General features: G+C 39.6%; 1 protein-coding gene across 1 annotated transcript in view; it reads right to left on the bottom strand.

The window, feature by feature from the left end:
- Positions 1 to 17072, bottom strand: part of YES1 (YES proto-oncogene 1, Src family tyrosine kinase) — a 101822-nt gene extending 84750 nt beyond the window's left edge. The window contains exon 1 of the mRNA XM_068562253.1: positions 17056 to 17072. The gene's annotated coding sequence lies outside the window, so the exon portion shown is untranslated. The remainder of the gene's footprint in view (positions 1 to 17055) is intronic.
- Positions 17073 to 18533: the final 1461 nt, after the last annotated feature.

Below are 18533 nucleotides of genomic sequence, written 5' to 3'. Positions count from 1 at the left end.
CTTTTTAAAAATTATTTATTTTTGGCTGCGTTGGGTCTTGTTGCTGCGTACGGGCTTCCTCTAGTTGTGGCGAGTGGGGCCTACTCTTCTTCGCGGTGCGCGGGCTTCTCATTTTGGTGGCTTCTCTTATTGCAGAGCACAGGCTCTAGGTGCGCGGGCTTCAGCAGTTGTGGCGCACGGGCTTAGTTGCTCCACGGCATGTGGGATCTTCCCGGACCAGGGATTGAACCCGTGTCCCCTGCATTGGCAGGTGGATTCCTAACCACTGTGCCACCAGGGAAGTCCTGGACAGGGGGTTTCTTTAGGGGTGAAGAAAGTATCCTGGAATCGGATAGTGGTAATGGTTGCACAACTTTGTGAATAAACTAAAAACCACTGAATTGTACACTTCAAAGGGTGAATTTTGTGGCATGTAAATTGTATCTTGATTAAAAGAAAATTCTGGTTCCAGAATTTTATGCCCTTCTGTAACTATGTAATCTTTTTTCCCCAGCTTTATTGAGGTATAATTGACACATAACATTGTGTAAGTTTAAGGCTTGCAAGGTGATGATTTTGATACCCGTATATATTGTGAAATAATTACCACAATAACGTTAGTTAGCACATCAAACACCATTTATGCTACATAGACTAGATCAAAGGAATAAGTATAAAGTACATAAATGTAGGGAAGTAAATGCCATTATGTAATTTCCAATGGAAAGAGTAGGATACTGGGACAACTGACTATCCATTTGGAGAAAGAAAAATTTCTCTTGAAGGTTTTGTGTAAATTTATTGGCCATTCATATTTCTAATTTTGTGAACTGTCCTTTACCAACTTTGCATTTAGGTGTGATTGTCTTTATGAATTTGTAAGTGTCCTATTTTGAGATTGTGAATTCTTCATTTTTCATAAACGATGGCAACATTTCCTCCAAGTTTTCATGTGCCATTTAACTTTATTTGTAGGTTTTCTTTTAATGCAGAGAACTTGAGAAATATTTTATTCCATTTATCAATCTCTTCCTTTTTGGTTTCTTTTAAATCACCAGTCTTAAAATTTCCTTTCCAACCTAAAATTATTTATATATATTTTCCTAGTATTTTTGTGATTTTATTTTGCATTAAAAAATTTAGTCCGTTTGAATATGTTTGATGTTGTAGGACATGAAGTAGCAATCTTATTTTTCTTTTTTTTCTAAATGGATAGTCAGTTGTCCCACTATTCTCTTCTTTCCACTAGGATTACATTTATCTCTTTTTCTTGCCCGATTGTTCTGACTAGGAGTTCCAGGACTAGGTTGAATAGGAATTGTGAGAGTGGGCACTTTTGTCTCATTCCTGATTTTATAGGAAAAGCTTTTCACTTTTCACTATTGAGTGTGATATTAGCTATGAGTTTCTTAGATATAGTTTATATTATGTGAGCTATGTTCCTTCTACACTCAATTTCTTGAGAGCTTTGATCATGAAAGGGTGTTGAATTTTGTCAAATGTTTTTTCTGCATCTATTGAGATCATATAATTTTTATCCTTCATTCTATTAATGTGATGTATCACGTTTCTTAGCTATATAATCTTAAGTAAGTTTCCCAGGTTCTTAAGACTTCAGTTTTTCCACTGTAAGTGAAGGGGTTTTATTAGAGCAATGCTTTTTACACCGTGGTTTGCAGTCCTTAGTGAGTGGCAAAATCAATTTAGTGGAGGGCAACCAGCATCTTAAAAAAAAAGAAAAGGAAACAAATATCTGAGTGTATTGCATATAAGAAGGATTCTTTTGCCAAACTCTTATTTCCCTTATATGCAAATATATAAGGAGTAATGATGTAAAATATGTTTTTTTTTCACTGTTGGTTTCAATAAAAAAGTTAGCTGATTTGTAATCTCCTTCTTATAAAATTCTGTCAATTTACACTGTTCAATTTGGTAGCAGCAAAATCTCCAATCCTTACTGCAAACTCTGAAGCAGTATAATCATTATGATCCTTCCCATTTTATGGGCAAAGAAAATGCGGGAAAGAGAAGTTAATAATTAAGACAAAAACATACAGCTGAAAGTGGTAGAGCTGGTAATTGAACCCAAGTAGCTTAATTTTAGAGCCGCCACTTTTAACCACTATATCATTCTATCTAGAATTCTGGCAATAAATTTTTAAAGTTTTAAATTGACCTACAATCCTGTAGCCCTTCTCCACTTAATATTATAGAATTTTGTATTTTTGGTGGTGAATATTGGTTTAAAAAATATGAGTTTCCTTGATATTAAATAAACCTTATCTGAGAAATCATTAAAAAGGGTGGGGGAGGGAGTATCAACACATCAGTTCAGACCATCAACTCTCTTCTTAACGCCCTTTGTAGATCCCAAGATTTTGGCTGAGTAGTAGAAACTTTTCACTTAAAAACAAACAAACAAACAAAAGTGTTTCTGCAATAAAGAATCTTCCCCTAAGAATAAAGCTCCTATAATTCCTTTGCTACATTCTATTGAAATAACGAGTTGTTCAACTTTAGTTCAGTTGAATTTGGCCACAAAAATATCTAGTATTTTTCCTCAGATCAGAATTGTTCTAACTAGCTCCCCAGGAAGGCAAAAGATCATAAGAAGCTTGAGAAATAAGAAGCAGAATTTAGATGAAGCACTGAAGTCAATGCAATGAAAACAGTAACAGCAAAGGTCAAGTTCTGTCTTCCTATCTTTTTTCTTCTTGATGATAGCTGTATCCTGTGACACACACACATACTCTTCTACTAATTCAACAAACACAAAATTATTTTGACACGGTCCCAGCTTCTCAAGATGACTCCAATCTCCTGGCAATAAAAATTGGAAACCATCATTTGTTAAGAGTTTGTTTTTACTAGACTTTTGCCCTGATTTATATGCTGATTTAAATTGTCTTCACCACAGTTTGTGAGATTACTCCACTTTTTATTTTCTTTTTTAAAAAGTATTTATTTATTTATTTGGCTGCGCTGGGTCTTAGTTTCAGCACGCTGGAACTTCATTGCTGCATGCAGGATCTTCAGTTGTGGCATGCATGCAGGATCTAGTTCCCTAACCAGGTATCGAACCTGGACGCCCCACCCCCGGAATTGGGAGCACAGAGTCTTAACCACTGGACCACCAGGGAAGTCCCTACTCTACTTTTTATCTTATTTTATTTTAAATTATTTATTTATTTATTTTTGGCTGCATTGGGTCTTTGTTGCTGCACGTGGGCTTTCTCTCTTTTTTTTTTTAACATCTTTATTGGAGTATAATTGCTTTACAATGTTGTGTTAGTTTCTGCTGTATAACAAAGTGAATCAGCTATACATATACATATATCCCCATATCACCTCCCTCTTGCGTCTCCCTCCCACGCTCCCTATCCCACCCCTCTAGGTGGTCACAAAGCACCCAGCTGATCTCCCGGTGCAATGCAGCTGCTTCCCACTAGCTATCTATTTTACATTTGGCAGTGTATATATGTCAATGCTACTCTCTCACTTCGTCCCAGCTTACCCTTCCCCCCTCCCCGTGCCCTCAAGTCCATTCTCTACGTCTGTGTCTTTATTCCTGTCCTGCTCCTAGGTTCTTCAGAACTTTTTTTTTTTTTTAAGATTCCATATATATGTGTTAGCATACAGTATTTGTTTTTCTCTTTCTGACTTGCTTCACTCTGTATGACAGACTCTAGGTCCATCCACCTCACGACAAATAACTCAATTTTGTTTCTTTTTATGGCTGAGTAATATCCCATTGTATATATGTGTCATATCTTCTTTATCCATTCATCTGTCGATGGGCACTTAGGTTACTTCCATGTCCTGGCTATTGTAAATAGTGCTGCAATGAACATTGTGGTACATGACTCTTTTTGAATTATGGTTTTCTCAGGGTATATGCCCAGTAGTGGGATTGCTGGGTCATATGGTAGTTCTATTTTTAGTTTTTTAAGGCACTTCCATACTGTTCTCCATAGTGGCTGTATCAATTTACATTCTCACCAACAGTGCAAGAGGGTTCCTTTTTCTCCACACCCTACCCAGCATTTATTGTTTGTAGAATTTTTGATGATGGCCATTCTGACTGGTGTGAGGTGATACCTCATTGTAGTTTTGATTGGTATTTCTCTAATGATTAGTGATGTTGAGCATCCTTTCATGTGTTTGTTGGCAATCTGTAGATCTTCTTTGGAGAAATGTCTGTTTAGATCTTCTGCCCATTTTTGGATTGGGTTGTTTGTTCTTTTGATATTGAGCTGCATGTGCTGCTTGTATATTTTGGAGATTAATCCTTTGCAGTTGCTTCGTTTGCAAATACTTTCTCCCATTCTGAGGGTTGTCTTTTTGTCTTGTTTATGGTTTCCTTTGCTGTGCAAAAGATTTTAAGTTTCATTAGGTCCCATTTGTTTATTTTTGTTTTTATTTCCATTTCTCTAGGAGGTGGGTCAAAAAGGATCTTGCTGTGATTTATGTCATAGAGTGTTCTGCCTATGTTTTCCTCTAAGAGTTTTATAATGTCTGGCCTTACATTTAGGTCTTTAATCTATTTTGAGTTTATTTTTGTGTATGGTGTTAGGGAGTGTTCTAATTTCATTCTTTTACATGTAGCTGTCCAGTTTTCCCAGCACCACTTATTGAAGAGGCTGTCTTTTCTCCTTTGTATATTCTTGCCTCCTTTATCAAAGATAAGGTGACCATATGTGCGTGGGTTTATCTCTGACCATATGTGCGTGGGTTTATCTCTGGGCTTTCTATCCCATTCCATTGATCTATATTTCTGTTTTTGTGCCAGTACCATACTGTCTTGATTACTGTAGCTTTGGAGTATAGTCTAAAGTCAGGGAGCCTGATTCCTCCAACTCTGTTTTTCTTTCTCAAGATTGCTTTGGCTATTTGGGGTCTTTTGTGTTTCCATGCAAATTGTGAAATTTTTTGTTCTAGTTCTGTGAAAAATGTCATTGGTAGTTTGACAGGGATTGCATTGAATCTGTAGATTGCTTTGGGTAGTATAGTCCTTTTCACAATGTTGAGTCTTCCAATCCAAGAACGTGGTATATCTCTCCATCTGTTTGTAACATCTTTAAATTCTTTCATCAGTGTCTTATAGTTTTCTGCATACAGGTCTTTTGTCTCCTTAGGTAGGTTTATTCCTAGGTATTTTATTCTTTTTGTTGCAATGGTAAATGGGAGTGTTTCCTTAATTTCTCTTTCAGATTTTTCATCATTAGTGTATAGGAATGCAAGAGATTTCTGTGCATTAATTTTGTATCCTGCTACTTTACCAAATTCACTGATTAGCTCTAGTAGTTTTCTGGTAGCATTTTTAGGATTCTCTATGTATAGTGTCATGTCATCTGCAAACAGTGACAGCTTTACTTCTTCTCTTCCAATTTGGATTCCTTTTATTTTCTTTTTCTTCTCTGATTGCTGTGGCTAAAACTTCCAAAACTATGTTGAATAATAGTGGTGAGCGTGGGCATCCTTGTCTTGTTCCTGATTTTAGAGGAAATTGTTTCAGTTTTTCACCATTGAGAACGATGCTGTCTGTGGGTTTGTCATATATGGCCTTTATTATGTTGAGGTAAGTTCCCTCTATGCCTACTTTCTGGAGAGTTTTTATCATAAATGAGTTGGGCTTTCTCTAGTCGTGTTGAGTGGGGGCTATTCTTCATTGCCGTGTGTGGGTTTCTTTCTCTTTGCAGTGGCTTCTCTTGTTGCAGTGCACGGGCTCTAGGCATGTGGGCTTCAGTAGTTGTGGCACACGGGCTCAGTAGTTGTGTCTCACGGGCTCAGGAGTTGTGGCTCACGGGTTCTAGAGAGCAGGGTCAGTAGTTGTGGCACACGGGTTTAGCTGTTCCACGGCATGTGGGATCTTCCGGATCAGGGCTCGAACCCATGTCCCCTTCATTGGCAGGTGGATTCTTAACCACTGCGCCACCAGGGAAGTCCTCTACTCTACCTTTTAAAACCTGAAACTCAATTAAGATAATTTGGTATTAAATCATCTGGCTTGAGTTAAATCCCAGATTCTTTGGGCCAAGCCTGGTAGTTTTTCCCACTACCCAGCTCTGAAGTGTTGCCCCTCCCTCAATGCACCTCCGTTCACAGCATGCATGTATTTAGTATGGTTTCTGTTGTAATTATTTGAAATAAATGTAACATGTTTACCCAGACATTTCCATTTTTTAGCTTCCATCTGCTATAGGATGTATGTTTTACTAATACAGAATATTTAGAAGATTTAGTTTAAACACAGGGACTTTTATTCTTTTACCTTTGGTTCAGCTCAAATCTTGACTATTTCCTTTATATTTGCAGTCACATACGCATTTTTTCACATTTCCTTTTTAATGCTTTGCTATGAATTGTTAAACTTAAATCCTGCAGCTAATGCCTAATGGGCCAGGAACAATGTAGCTATTTAGATAGAATTTTGCAAATTCATCGTGAAACTTAAAGAAGAATGGAGACCCCATGTTGAGTTTAAAAAAAAAAAACAACCAACAACTATAATCCTATTCTTGGAGCAAGGCTTGAGATAATGATCCCCACAAAGAAGGTAAGTGACGTAAAGAAAAAGCATTTGCACAAAGCATAAAATAAAACATGAACTTCAAACTTATAAAACCTAGATTTCCCTTGTGGTCCAGTGGGTAAGACACCACACTCCCAATGCAAAGAGGCCCAGGTTCAATCCCTGGTCTGGGAACTAGATCCCATGTGACTGCTGCAACTAAGAGTTTGCATGCCACAACTAAGAAGCCCACATGCTGCAAGTAAGAGTCAGCATGCCACAACTAAGACCCGCCGCAGCCTAAATAAATAATAAATAAATTTTTAAAAATTATAAAAACTATTTTGGAAAAATCAGATTATAAACTTCAAGGCATAGGAAGAACACATTTAACAGAGATTTTAGCCAAGTAGGAATAACGCAGAACCAGTGTGAAAAATGTAATGGGTCTAGCCACATACAAGGTTTCTGGCCATTTATTTTCTAAGGCAGATATCATTAATTTCACAATTACTAAGTGCCAGGCAACCTTCCTGTACTTTACAACATCTTAACCCATTTAATCCCTCACAACAATCCTATAAATTTAGGTATAAATGAAGCTAAAATCTCCAGAGAGTTAGAACTATTTTTTTGTGATGAATATCCTTTTCATTTTATACCAAGTAAGAAGATAGAGAATAAAATTCTTATTCTTTTTTTTGGCCACGCCACGTAGCCTGTGGGATCTTACTCCCCCCACCAGGTGTCAAACCCGGGCCCTTGGCAGTGAGAGCATCGAGTCTTAACCACTGGACTGCCAGGGAATTCCCAAGAATAAAATTTTAATTGATGAATTTTAAAGAAACTAAGACTTAGCAAAGCTAATGTGTCCAAGTGTGTGCAGTTATAAGAAGTGGCATCACTATTTTCCTCTGAGTCTGAGTCATAATCGCTTTTCTCCCTGCCTCCACAAATGGAAAAGATGCTCCCAGTCCTGCCCTTTTCCTTAGAGAACTCAGGTCCTTAGCCACATATCAATAACTTTTAACTGCAAATTATATATGGCTTAGGCCTTTTTCAAAACTTAAAATGTAATTATTGATTAAATAAGATTAGAATAAGTAAGATTAGAATCCTTATATAAGGGACTACTTTTGGATATTTGTCATGAACAGGAGATATTTAATTTCAGTAATAGATGTTGATTAATTTCCCTATTGCCATAATGACTGTAAATAAATTATGATATTTTTAATTTATTTGGCCTTTTTTTCCCACTTGGAAACCAATAATATTTTACATAAAATTTCCATTTTAAGTGTTTTCTTCATTGTGTAGCTTATGAAAAATCAGGACATTGAAATGAAGTGATTTTCCAGTTTCTTATACTGAGTCAACAGTAGCAAATCATTGTTACTAAAGAAATGCTTAGTGTACTGAATGAAACAAAGAAATATCAAATTATATGCTGCTTGTAGAAGCTTAACAACTAGAATATTATATACGAAGATGAATAATAGCTCATATTTGATACATGCTAACGAAGAGCATAAAGAAGAAAATCTTTGGGAATTTCCAGTTAGAGGAAGATCTGAGAACGGTGAGGCAGTTAAAAAGAGCTCTGAAAGGGCTTCCCTGGTGGAGTAGTGGTTAAGAATCCACCTGCCGATGCAGGGGACACGGGTTCGAGCCCTGGTCGGGAAGATCCCACGTGCCGCGGAGCAACTGAGCCCGTGCGCCACAACTACCGAGAGCCTGCACTCTACAGCCCGTGAGGCACAACTACTGAAGCCCGTGTGCCTAGAGCCCGTGCTCTGCAACAAGAGAAGCCACAACAATGAGAAGCCCACGCACCTCAATGAAGAGTAGCTCCTGCTCGCTGCAACTAGAGAAAAGCCCACGCGCAGCAACGAAGACCCAAAGCAGCCAAAAATAAATAAATAAATAAATAAATAAATAAATAAATGAATAAATGAATTTATAAAAAAAAAAAGAGCTCTGAAAAGGTAGTGGGACATAATTGGGAAAGACAATTCCATAAAGGCATTCCTCAAAGGGAAGATGATGGCTTAGGCAGAGTTTCAGAGCCCCAAATGTGTGCAGATAGAATGCCACCAGGGCCAAAAGTCGAGGGTTTGTGCAGGAATAGCATAGGAGATAAAGGTCCCTGATGATCCAACATTTACAACTTTTGACTTCAAACATGAATTTTCCTATCAAATGCCTCCAGCTCTCACACTACGGAACTTTTCGAGGGTGGGGCATTTATCTTATCTACCCTGATGTTTTCAGTGCTAACACAGTACTTTGAGTGCCTGTCTCAGAAAAGACATTCTGCAAGTATTTGTTGAATGGATGGATGAATGAATGAATGAATGAGTCTCAGATTCAGTGAATTACTCAAGGTCAAACAACTAGAAAGTGAGTTACGGCTGGCACAAACTGTTTCCTTTTACTCTATTCAGACGTGAACTATAAAGTGTTACAGAATCATTATTTTTCCATTCTCCTTGTCTTTTTGGAAATTTTCTTGGATGGACCTTAAGAAGCTTGTATTAGTTAAGGTTCTGCACAGAAACAGAACCAATGGGATATGTGTGTATTTGTATGTGTGTGTGTGTATTGAGAGAGAGAGAGACACAGAGAGAGAGAGAGAGAGATTGATGATAAGGAATTGGCTCATGCAACTACGGAGGCTGACAAGTCCCAAGGTCTGCAGGATGACTCAGCAAACTGGGACCCAGAAGAGCCAATGGTGTAGTTCCAGTTCGAGTCCAAAGACCTGAGAACAGGAAGAGCTGATGTTTCAGCTCTAGTTTGAAGATAGGAAAAAGCCAGTGTCCCAGTTTGAAGTCAGTCCAGCAGGAGGAATTCTCCCTTACTTGGGGGAGGGTCAGCTTTTTTTGTTCTATTTAGGTTTTCACCTGATTGGATGAGGCCCACCCACATTAGGGAGGGCAATTCATGTAATGTTTTTAATTTTTTTTTTAATTAATTTATTTATTTTTGGCTGCGTTGGGTCTTCGTTGCTGTGCGCAGGCTTTCTCTAGTTGTGGCGAGCGGGGGCTACTCTTCCTTGCAGTGCGTGAGCTTCTCATTGAGGTGGCTTCTCTTTGTTGCAGAGCATGGGCTCTAGGCGCGCGGGCTTCAGTAGTTGTGGGTCGTGGGCTCTAGAGCGCAGGCTCAGTAGCTGTGGTGCACGGGCTTAGTTGCTCTGAGGCATGTGGGATCTTCCTGGACCAGGGCTCAAACCCGTGTCCCCTGCATTGGCAGGAGGATTCTTAACCACTACGCCACCAGGCAAGTCCCCATGTAATGTTAGTCTCATCCATAAACACCCTCACAGACGTGATCCAGAATAATGTTTGACCAAGTATCTTGGCATCACATGGCTCAGGCAAGTTGACACATAAAATTAACCATCACAGATCTTTACCACTCACAAGTCATGTAGTCAGTTGAATATCCCAAATCTATTCCACTAAAACATCATGGGCTACATATTTAGTTCTCAATGTGTATTTATACAAGTTCCTTTTGTTGAGATAGTACAGCATGATGGTGAGGAGCACTTCTGGTTCAAATTCAAGTTATCAGATGCGTGACCTTGACAAGTTACTTCTCTTAGTGTCAGTTTCTTTATCCATTAATTGGGAATAATAATTGTTCCTCCATCTTAGAGTTGTTGTTATGAGAATTAAATAAAATAAGAGCATAAAATACTGAGTACAGTGCATGGCTCACAGTATTCACTCAATAAGTGATGGCTATTGTTTAATAAAAAATACTAATGCAGGGACTTCCCTGGTGGTCCAGTGGGTAAGACTCCGAGTTCCCAATGCAGAGGGCCTGGGTTCGATCCCTGGTCAGGGAACTAGATCCTGCATGCATATCGCAACTAACAGTCCACATGTCGCAACTAAAGGTCCCGCGTGCTTCAGGGAAGATCCCACGTGCTGCAACTAAGACCCAGTGCAGTCAAAAAAAAAAAAAAATACTAATACAAATTTAATGAATGTGGCATACCATTACCACGTGTTTGATTTGATCACATAAATATTCTTTTAAAATGTCAAGTTATGTTTTTAATTTTAAACACTCGAGTGAAATAATAATTCTTGGCAGGTACCATTCATTTATATTTCTATCTTTAATTCCTAGTGCAATGCCTGATACATAGTAAGCACATGATAACAATTTTAAGAATACTTAATATTATTGTATCAAAAAATATAATTTAAGGTGTTTGAATTCTGTCACCCTAAAAATATAGAAAATTTTTGTATATAAAAAATATATAAAATATATATAAAATATAGAATAATTTTTATGCACAAATGCTAATTTGATTTGAAATGAAACATTTGGAGAGGTTATAATAGCAGAAGGCAGGTATTTTCATTTATTTAATATTTGTCAATTATGTTGCCTTATAAACCTGTGAGCCTATAAACAGTTTCCATAAACAACTAAAGATGACATGAACTTTTCATTGACTGAATCAATAAAGTAAATAATTTGTATCACATTTTAAAATCACAGTGGCATAAATATAATGAAAATAATACCTTACATTGAATAATACTTTATACTTTTCAAATTATTCAAATACACTATCACTTTTGATTCTTAAAACAACCTTGAAGAGTTTGTAAGTAGATGTTATTATCCTCATTTCAGGGTGAGGAAACTAGAAATGAGAGATTCAAATTAGTATGCCTAACACCAAGCATCAAATTAATGACTAAGCTAGAAGCTTTTAACTTAGTATGCTTTCTAATACACCAAACCTCATTAGATTAAATTCCACTCTCCTAAGTAAAAAATATCAGCAAGGTCTTCAGTTAAGAAGTGATTTTTTTTCAATACATGTGATTATTAGGCACTGTTTATCCCATACTAAAATCTCAAAATTTTATTTTAATATGAATGCAAAGTAGGTTTTCTACATATCACATTAATACCAAAAAACTATAATCACAGTAATGAATTTTATACTCTTGAGTATTATTTAAGGTAGTTTGGGTCACTAAATAACATCATATAATTTAGATGATAGTTTTTTTCATATTAAAGTTAGAGTCCTGGGTTTGACACAACTGTCTTTTTCTATGTTACTATAACATTTTCCCTTTTGATGTGATACTGTTTACTGTGTTGTCTTAAACTCACTCAAAAAAAAAAAAAAATCGGACTTCCCTGGTGGCACAGTGGTTAAGAATCCGCCTGCCACTGCAGGGGACATGGGTTTGACCCCTGGTCCGGGAAGATCCCACATGCCGCGGAGCAACAAAGCCCGTGCGCCACAATTACTGAGCCTGTGCTCTAGAGCCCGTGAGCCACAACTACTGAAGCCCACGCGCCTAGAGCCCGTGCTCTGCAACAAGAGAATCCACTGCAATGAGAAGCCTGCGCACTGCAACGAAGAGTAGCCCTGGCTCGCTGCAACTAGAGAAAGCCCGCGTACAGCAACAAAGACCCAATGCAGCCAAAAAAATAAATAAATAAAAATTAAATTAAATTTAAAAAAATTCTTTTTTTAATAGGAGCGTGGTATGCAGTGGAAATAATAGTTTTTGTAATTTGGTGTAAGGGTCATATCCTTAACACCAATTTAAGACTCAACTTTTTTGTTGTTGAAATTATAATTTTGACAAGATGATAAAATAATTAGAGTGACCCCAAGTCTGCCACTCTGATGGTGTAGTTATTTGGTATCATTGCATAATTTTCTCCTGCTAGTTCATCCCCCAAGCTGGTTTTCCAAAGCCCCAACATAAATGGCTACCTGGTAGTTTTGAGTTCGAGGACCATGTCTTTCACATTATATGCGCTCTTACAGTACCCAGAACCATGCCCTGCACGCAGAAGGTGCTTAATATGTGCTTGAGCAATGAATATATAAATGAAGTTCTTTTGGAAGAGACCTGGGGATACTTCTTTTGTTAGAAGATGAATAGATACCTCAACGCTGGGACGTCAAGAATGACAGTCCCGTCAGAAGTGGAGAGAAGCAGCAGACAGCACAGGAAAATGCAGTAGAGGCAGCACAGAAATGAAGCCCAAGGAAATGAAGGCAAACTGGACCCGGAAACTAAAGACAGGGGCAAGTCAGGGAAGGGGATGATGTCATCAGAACAACAATAGAGGAAGACAGTTTTGGCAGCAGCTTTTGAATAGACGTTGAAGAAAAAAAATGAGAGACAGGGGAAAAAGGAAACGGGAAAAGGAAGTCTGCTCAGCACGCAGGATAACATTGTGGTGGGAGGAGAGCTTCCTGTCACAGCTTGATGTTTGCAACATCTGGTCACCTCTTATAACAAGGAAACTTTAGAAACTGGAGCCTTCTCAAGAAACCGGGTTAGGATATGTACGGATTGCATGGCCGTTAACAGTGCTGGCAGACAGGCACATCCGAAGAAAGAAAAAAATATAGACGGAAGACAATTGTGTCTCTTACATTGAGAACACTCCCACTAGTTTTCCAATGTAAGTATTCATATTTGGAAAAGTATATGCTTTACGTGTTTGGGGAATTTATTAGTTTTGTATTAAAATTAAAGTGTTGTAAATTTTCTCTTAATTCAATGATCTCAAATGGCGAAATGTAGCTAAGAAATTTGCAAAGAAAACAGTTGTTTCCAAAGCTAATGATTTTCATGACCCATTTTTCTGTCGCATTGTTTAATTTTTGTGAGATTCCATACCTTGCTTCATTTACAGTATTGGCCAGTTTTCCACAACGCAATTGTGCCCTCTAGCGTTTCTTAGTATTTAACGATGGCTACTTTGGAGTTTTAGAAAGTGGTCACAGGTAGAACTGACTTGATGAGTAGGGAAAATAGTAAGGATTTCCACCTTATCATTTGTATCAGTCAGTAGAAGTGTGGCTATGTTACGGTAATAAATAAACCCCCGAATCTCAGTGGCTAAAAACACAATTCTTTTTTCCTCACAGAAGGTCCAATGCAGGCTGGCCAGGCCTGTCTACAAGCAGCCTCTTGAGAATCCAGGCTTCCTGATCTTGTGAACTCTGCCACCGTGTCAGCTGGACTCAACAGGACAGGGAAACAGATGGAGGGGGCCCACTGGCTTTCACCTGCTCCATCTTGGAAGGGACACATGTCACCCTGCTACTTTCCACTGGCCAGAACTAGTCCCCAGACCAATGGCAAGGTGGCCCGGAGGGTGGGAGAGGCAAATGGAAGTTCTGGGAGCACCAATGGCCTCTGATAAAGCCTCTACAAGAGCAGCTGGGGGACTTCCCTGGAGGTCCAGTGGTTAAGACTCTGCACTTCCACGGCAGGGGGCTCAGGTTCGATCCTTGCTTGGGGAACTAAGATCTCACATGCCACGTGGCGCAGCCAAAAAAAAAAAAAAAAAGAGCAGCTGGGAAGGAACATATTAGAATATTAGAAATTCTAGCTGTGTTATTCTGGGGAATATTTTTGATTTGAAGTTTTCCATTAGGAAATTATTCTATCAAAAAGAGAATAACAAGAGCAATTTTGATGTTCATAATTCTTCATTTTTGACACTCAAAATTAAATATCCCCTTTTGTATAATGGTAGAAGTGTAGCGACAGACTTTTATATTACAATTTCTGTTCTGATTGACTTTTGTATAAAATAAAATGTCCCTTACTCCCCTATTCTTTTTTTTTTTTTAAATAAATTTATTTTATTTTATTTATTTATTTTTGGCTGTGTTGGGTCTTCATTTCTGTGCGAGGGCTTTCTCTAGTTGCGGCGAGTGGGGGCCACTCTTTATCGCGGTGCGCGGGCCTCTCTCCGTCGCGGCCTGTCTTGTTGTGGAGCACAGGCTCCAGACACGTAGGCTCAGCAGTTGTGGCTCACGGGCCCAGTTGCCATGCGGCATGTGGGATCTTCCCAGACCAGGGCTCGAACCCGTGTCCCCTGCATTGGCAGGCAGATTCTCAACCACTGCGCACCAGGGAAGCCCACTCCCCTATTCTTTGAGAGAACTATCCTCCTCCTCCTGCATCTCTTCCTTGGATGTTTAAGTTATGATTTTTTTTTAATTACTTCTTTCCAACCTTAATTTGGATATATTGGAAAGCTGTTCCCCGAACTGTTGTCCTTACTGACATCCCATCGTGGAGACGTATATTGCATTTATTTATGAAATTTTACAAATTTTATCTATTACTAGGAAAAATATATTTAAGGAAACTTTATAGTTATTTATTAAGTATTGAGCTTGATGGCTCTTCTTTTGATTTTTTTTATTGTGGTAAAATATATATAACACAAAATTTACCACTTTAACCATTTTTAAGTGTCTAGTTCAGAGGCACTAAGTACATTCACTTTGTTGTGCAATCATCACCACAATTTATCTCTGGAACTTTTTCATCATTCTGAACTCACACTGTACTCATTAAAAACTAGCTCCCCATTCCCTCCTCCCCCCCAGCCCCTGGCAACCAGCATTCTACTTTCTGTCTCTATGAATTTGACTACTTTGGTTACCTCATATAAGTGGAATCATACAATATTTGTCATTCTGTGTCTGGCTTATTTCACTTAGCACGTTTTCAAGATTCAGCCTTGTTGTAACATGTATTAGTACTTCATTCCTTTTTAAGGCTGAATAGTATCTCATTGTTTGTTTATACCACATTTTGTTTATCCATTCATAATGGCTCATCTTTGACAATATCACATTAATTTTGTTTAGTCAGTAAATCATTAATACATCTTTTGAGAGTCTTCTATAATCTCTAGCACATCTTGATTAGAGAGACATAAAACTGTTCAACCCTTGGTCATCTGTGTCCTCTTAGATTGTATATCTGAAATATCTTGCTATTTCTATCTTTTGTTAGGTCGTCTGGCAAGGCTCCACTTTTCAAAGGAAGTTTTCTGCTGGGGATAATCAACCGTAGTATTTGGCTTCCAGTATGAGCATGTTCCATCATTAAGCTTTTCCTTTTCTACTTCAATATTTAAGAGACTAGTTTTTAAAGTTATCTTAAATATAGAGATGCTGTAGAGAGACAGATACTTCATCTCTGGCTTCACCATATTTCTAAAAGTCTTTGTCATAATTCTAGTATTATAATTTTATTGTTAATAATATTATTAACCCTCATAGAATAATAATAGCTACTAGGCACTGTTCTAAGTACCTGATACACACAGGACATGATGATGCTGGCTTCTGAAATAGAAAACACAGGAGGAAAAGCAGGGTAGAAAGAGGGAAAATGATAACTCAAGTTTTGGACGTGTTGGCTTTGAGGTGCTGGAGGAAAGTCGGTGTCTTGTGTAAGAGAGCAGGCGGGAGATGTGAATTTGCATCAGGACTCAAGAGCACTGCTGGGGCTAGAGGGGGATTTAGGAATGAAGAATATGTAGGGAAGAGCTGCAGCTGTGGAACAAATGAGATTTCTAAGGGAGAGAGAGAATGCAGAGGGTCCACTTAGCCCAGCAGCAGCCAGGAGCTGAGCCGGATTGATGAGCAGGAATTAGCCAGGCAGGAAGGCAGGAAGGGACATCTCGGGTGATGGTCTGGAGCCTGCATGGCCCCTGCTGGCTCTGTTCTACTTTCTGTCTCCATGAATCTGACAATCTGGGTACTTCATATAAGTGGAATCGTGCATATTTACCATGGGAGCAGGGAGCAGTGGTTCTTACCCTGGCTGTGCAGCCAAATCACCCGAGGAGCTTTGCAAAACTACCCCAGAGCCAGAGATCCTGAGTCACAGGGTCTGAGATAGGCTTCAAAAAAACCAAGTGAGAACATTGTTGTGGAAGAAAACCAGAGGAGGACAGTGTCCTGTAAGCTCAAGGAGGTGAGGCTGCAGGGAGGGGACAACGGTGACAAAGAAGGGAGAGGAACGGGGCACCCACTGGGTCTGACAAACCAGGCTTATCAGGAGCTTCAGTGGGGCAGTTTCCGTAGAGGGATGAGGGGAGAATAATTGTCCTCTGGGACACTGAGAGACACCGGGATCAGAATTATGGGTAGAAAGGGAAGGATTCAAGGCTGGGGGGAGATGCAGATAATGATAAGGTAGAAGGGATGGAAATGGAGGGACTGGATGCCTGGTAGTTTGGGTTTTCTAAGAGAAGCTGCAAGCACATTCACTGGAGGCCACTGCTGGGTGTGTTAAGCCCTGGGGATAACACAGGCTTGAGGCTCAAACTGCAGCTCTGCCATTTCCCCACTCTGAGATCTCTGTGCCTCAGGCTTCTCATCTGTAAAATGGGGATTTAATTTAATTTAATTTAATTTATTTATTTATTTTAAAATGGGGATTTTAAATACTGTTTTCTGACCTATAGGACCGCTGTGAAGGTTATGATGAGTTAGTACATGTAATACTCTTAGGACAGCACCTGGAGGACTCAGGTGTGTTCTGTGCTACGGAGGCAGGGGTTGGTGGCTGGGTGTCCTCGGAGGGGATTAGAAAAAGAAACATCCAGAGGAGAGAGGTTGTTTTGGCTTGAAAACCACTGCCCTTTGGTGGAATGAATTTGGGATTGACAGTGTTGACACAAGGACTTTAATCCTGCCTTCGGCAAAGTATCGCTGTGGTTTGGGCCGGGTCCCTTACCTTCTTTGGGTGGCAGTTTTCTCCTTGGTGAAACGCGTGGGCTGCTCTCTGGCACCCCTGGTTCAGGCTCGCGGAGGGTGGGATTCCCAGCACAGCCGCGCAGCGCCTTTCGAGGTTCGCGGGCGCCACCCTGTGGTAGAAACGGATAGTGCTGTCAACAGGCTCCGCGAGGCTGAAGACCCCGGGACCCAGCTTTCTAGATGGGTTTTTATGTATATACAGAAAAATCTCTCCAGGGACAAGGGGCCCTATCCAGGGTGGGAGTGCTCTCTTATTACCATAAATGGAGCATGAGTTGGGCATGGCACAGTAGCCAGAATTTCATCATGGCCGTGATGAATAAACTTAACACACGTGAATAATTTATAGCGTGCTCAGCCCATTGGAGCGAGAGGGCAAATAACACTAGCTAAAACTTGGAATCTGTTTACTTCAGTGCATTTTTTCGTTGTTGAAACAGTGACCTTGAAAATGACCCCATCTTCATAGTTAGGCCTATCTCACGAGTTTCCCAGTAGAGTTGTAAATCTGCTCTGTGTGTGTGCTGTTTCTGCCCCGGCATTTGTTGAGCTGAGAGAAGTCAAGGTCACTCTGCCATGAGCCCCAGCAGCCTCTTCTGTCTCTAAAGGATTTTTAAATGACTGATTAGTAATACTGGAGAACCAGTTGTATGATTCAGAAAGGTTATTGAGACAAAAGCTTCTGGGAATGGCCTTGGCTTATGAATTCCCTACCATGGGCAGAGAGAGTGTCTGCAACAAAGGCTGTCAGGAAACAAATATAATAAAACGATAATAGACCAGAAGCCAGAGGGAGGTTCTCTGTCATTTTGCAAGTTTTTGAACCCTGGAAGCACAAGAGCCATGCCTCTGGTTTGGGACTGCATATATCCGCTCCCTAGGTTTAATCCCACTTTTTTTTTCCCCAGCAAAACTTCAGACTGAAATTTTACCGTCCAAAGAGCTAGCTTCAGAAGTTTCTCAGGGGACTTCCGTGGTGGCGCAGTGGATAAGACTCTGCGCTCCCAATGCAGGGGGCCTGGGTTCGATCCCTGGACAGGGAACTAGATCCCACATGCATGACGCAACTAAGGATCTTGTGTGCCACAACTAATGAGCCCACATGCCACAACCAAGGAGCCCACGTGCTGCAACTAAGGAGCCCTGGAGCCACAACTAAGGAGCCCACCTGCCACAACTAAGACCTAGTGCAACCAAATAAATAAATATTTAAAAAAAATTGCTCAGAATATCTCCTGTTCCTTTATATTGGGCTGGCCAAAAAGTTCATTCGGCTTTTTCCACAACATCGTGAGGAAACAAACGAACTTTTTGGCCAGCCCAATATTTACGGTCATTTTATTCCCTTGGTAAAGAAATTTGTGGATTAAAAACTATAGCATCCTGGGAGTTCCCTGGTGGCCAAGTGGTTAGGATTCTAAGCTTTCACTGCTGTGGCCTGGGTTCAATCCCTGGTCA

Source organism: Eschrichtius robustus, chromosome 14 (genome assembly GCF_028021215.1).
Source record: "Eschrichtius robustus isolate mEscRob2 chromosome 14, mEscRob2.pri, whole genome shotgun sequence".
In the NCBI taxonomy this organism is placed as follows: domain Eukaryota; kingdom Metazoa; phylum Chordata; class Mammalia; order Artiodactyla; family Eschrichtiidae; genus Eschrichtius; species Eschrichtius robustus.
Note: the sequence above shows the minus strand (reverse complement) of the source record. Positions and strands in the feature narration are given on the sequence as shown.